This window comes from Palaemon carinicauda, chromosome 3 (genome assembly GCF_036898095.1).
Source record: "Palaemon carinicauda isolate YSFRI2023 chromosome 3, ASM3689809v2, whole genome shotgun sequence".
NCBI classification, from domain to species: Eukaryota; Metazoa; Arthropoda; class Malacostraca; order Decapoda; family Palaemonidae; genus Palaemon; species Palaemon carinicauda.
The window spans coordinates 167,418,480-167,422,043 of record NC_090727.1 but is presented as its reverse complement, the minus strand read 5'-3'; positions in this window follow the sequence as shown (position 1 = coordinate 167,422,043).

Genomic DNA, 3,564 nt, shown 5'->3' with positions numbered 1-3,564 from the left:
TTCAGTGTTGGGTCTCCTCACCACTAGATTGTTTGCTTGTCTTGTGTGGATTCCAGTGACTGAATCGACGGTACTAAAATGATAAAATCAGTCTGGATACATATTTCTTAAAACTTCAAACATAAAGATACACACATCATAAGTATATTTATCTTTCATTTTCAACCATCCCAGTATTAATACAAAAGGCGTCATATGCTCGTATTTCCTTACAGGTCTAATGGCAACACGAACGGCAAAATTTAGAAGTTTTTGAATTTGATTCATATGTACATTAATTGTTGATCCCCACACAACAACACAATAATTAATCAAGCCCAGTGCCAATGGCTGTACCACAATTAGGCGGGTCTCTGGATCAAATGAGTCTTTCAGTGTATTTGAATATATAAGAATGCCTGTAACTTTCTCGTACAATTCGTCGATATGTGATTCGAAAGTCATATACCTATCGAAATAAACACCCAAATTCTTTACATATTTCGTGGGTTTAATAATGGTTCCATTAAAGTTTATTTGAATGTTATCATTTATTTCACATATATATTGCCTAGAGCCTATAAATATACACCGGATTTTGGTCTCATTCAGTAATAAGCCATTCATTTGAAAATATAATTTTGCCCTTTTCAATACTTCCTCAGCTCTTCAGGTCATTTGCATAAATTATAAATAAAATTGGACCAGGATCGACCCTTGAGGTACACCAAATTCTATATTTTTCGAAGAAAGGACGTTTCCCAGTCTGACAGACTGTGAATGATTACTTAAATAATTTGCAAACCATGAAGGATCAATATTAAGTGTTTGACATTTGTTTAGTAAAATAGTATGATTCACGCTATCAAAGGCTTTCAATAGATCTAAGAGCAATAGTAGTGAAATTTTGTTGTTGTCTATATTATCGTTTATTTTATCGGATATTTTCAATAGTGCCGTCTCAGTTGATAGTTTGGGTCTAAAACCCTGCTGACTGCTGGAAATAAGGTTATTTGTTTCTAGGGATTCACGTAATTGATTCATATTGTGACTAAAAATTAATTGAGTAAGAATAAGATTCATGCATATATCGGCAAAACTGCCATTTAGCTTGACCAGATAGTTAATGGTTGCTTAGAATATAAATTATACGAGATTGGTGTAAGTTTCTTTTCATTTCTTTGGATTTCAATGTTTTAGAATGAACTTACGATTCTGAATGAAGCTCTAAATGTTGATATATTCCTTCAGGGTTGTATCTGTATGAAATAAATTAACTGTATTAATAGTTAATTGAAGAACCCTTTTAACTCCAAGCTTACAATCTTCTAGTATATATGCTTTATTAGAATAGGAGAGAGAGAGAGAGAGAGAGAGAGAGAGAGAGAGAGAGAGAGAGAGAGAGAGAGAGAGAGAGAGCGAGCTGTTTACATTATAGATACTAGGATGACAGTCGCACCAAAAAAATGCCAAAAACTCTTTTGGACAATAACCTTGCCCAACAACGTCTGCAGTGTGACAGGTGTTACGAACTTACCTCAAGGAGACTCTTATTAACCCGCCATCCACGTACGGTCTATTCCTGGGCGACATGTGAACCTACTCAACTGAAACAAGATGATAATAGGGCGGCCGTTCACTATACCGTGCGAGTGATGTACTTATAATGGTTCGGTGGGTTTTTCTTTTTTAAAGCCGGTTATTTTCATATGTAGTCTATAGAGATGATTTGGAGTTATCTGGTCAATGACTAGTCCAGAGGCTCGGTTGGAGATTCTAACATGCTATACTGCACGTGATTCATGCATGCTACTGCTTTTTTATTTTTTTATTAACAGATAACGAGCTTATATGCAAGCAGTTGAGAGGAAGAATGTCACAAATTTTCAAACAATCTGAAACATGCCATGTCAAACTTAAACAAGATTTTTATATTATCAGTGCGGGAGAGAGCAAGAGATAAAAAATGCAATAGCATTATATTGTATGAGCGTGTATGAAACACGTGCGGTGCAATACCATCGTAATAAGTGTTAGTGTTAGTAACCCAATGATAACAAATAACCCCGAGTTACAAATGCAGCAGTAGTCTATTAAGGTTGTGGTGAGTTCATTTTGATTCGAATTACAAGGCACCAACCACTTGTTGAGGTACTAGAGGTACTACCGCTAGAGAGTTACCGGGTCCTTCAACTGGTCAGACAGTACTACACTGGATCCCTCTCTCTGGTTACGGTTCATTTCATCTTTGCCGATACATACACAGAATCGTCTGACCTATTCTTTATACCTTTTCCTCTTTCCTCATATACTTGACAACATTAGAGATCTCTTGCTTGAGGGTACACTCAGCGTACTATTCTATCTTGTTTCTCTTCTTCTCGTAACTTAGAAGTTTTATCCTATTGTTATTTTCAATTTTTTTTTAGTTTTTATATGAACAATCTATTTTAATTTTATTATTATTCTTTAACTTCTCTGGTAGTTTTTCCTTATTTCCTTTATTTCCTTTCCTCACTGGGCTATTTTCCCTGTTGGAACCCGTGGGCTTAGAGCATCCAGCTTTTCCAAGTAGGTCGTAGCTTAACAAGTAATAATAATAATAATAATAATAATAATAATAATAACAATAATAGTAATAGTAGTAGTAGTAGTAGTAGTATTAGTAGTAGTAGTAGTAATAATAATAATAATAATAATAATAATAATAATAATAATAATAATAATAATAATACGTACTACATCACAGGCGAAGTCATCTTATTTATCTCTTGATTGTCTAATGAATCGTGAACGGATCCAGTTCTGTATTGATTCAGGTAGCACTGGTTTGCCTTCTGATCTGGTGTGATTTTCCAGTCAGTTTGCTTTACCAAATGGATTGAATCTAATATTATTGAGCTATTTCTTGCATAGCATTTTATATTATGTCTTTTACTAGTTTCATATATATATATATATATATATATATATATATATATATATATATATATATATATATATATATACAGACAGCATGTGTGTTTATGCACATATAATATTTTGACTCTCTCTCTCTCTCTCTCTCTCTCTCTCTCTCTCTCTCTCTCTCTCTCTCTCTCTCTCTCTCTCTCTCTCTCTCTGTATACGTATACATATATGATATGTGTACGTATTTATATCTATCTATCTATCTATCTATATATATATATATATATATATATATATATATATATATATATATATATATATATATATATTATATATATATATATATGTATATATATATATTTATATATATATATCATCCGTCCACAGTTGAACAAAGGCCTCTGACATGTCCTTCCGCTTGCGTCTGTTAATGGTCTTTCTATGCCTGTCCATACCCGCAAACTCTCTTAGTTCGTCAATAAATCCTCTTCTCTCCCTTCCCCTGCTTCTTTTTCAATCTCCAGTAACCCTATTTGTTATGCTTAATGTCCATCTATTATCCAGCATTCATATTATACAATATGACCTGCCCACGTCCATTGTTTTTTTACATGTATGTGTATGTGCGTGTTTGCTTGTGTGTTTGCGTGCTTTGGTATGCGTGGGACTCTTGTA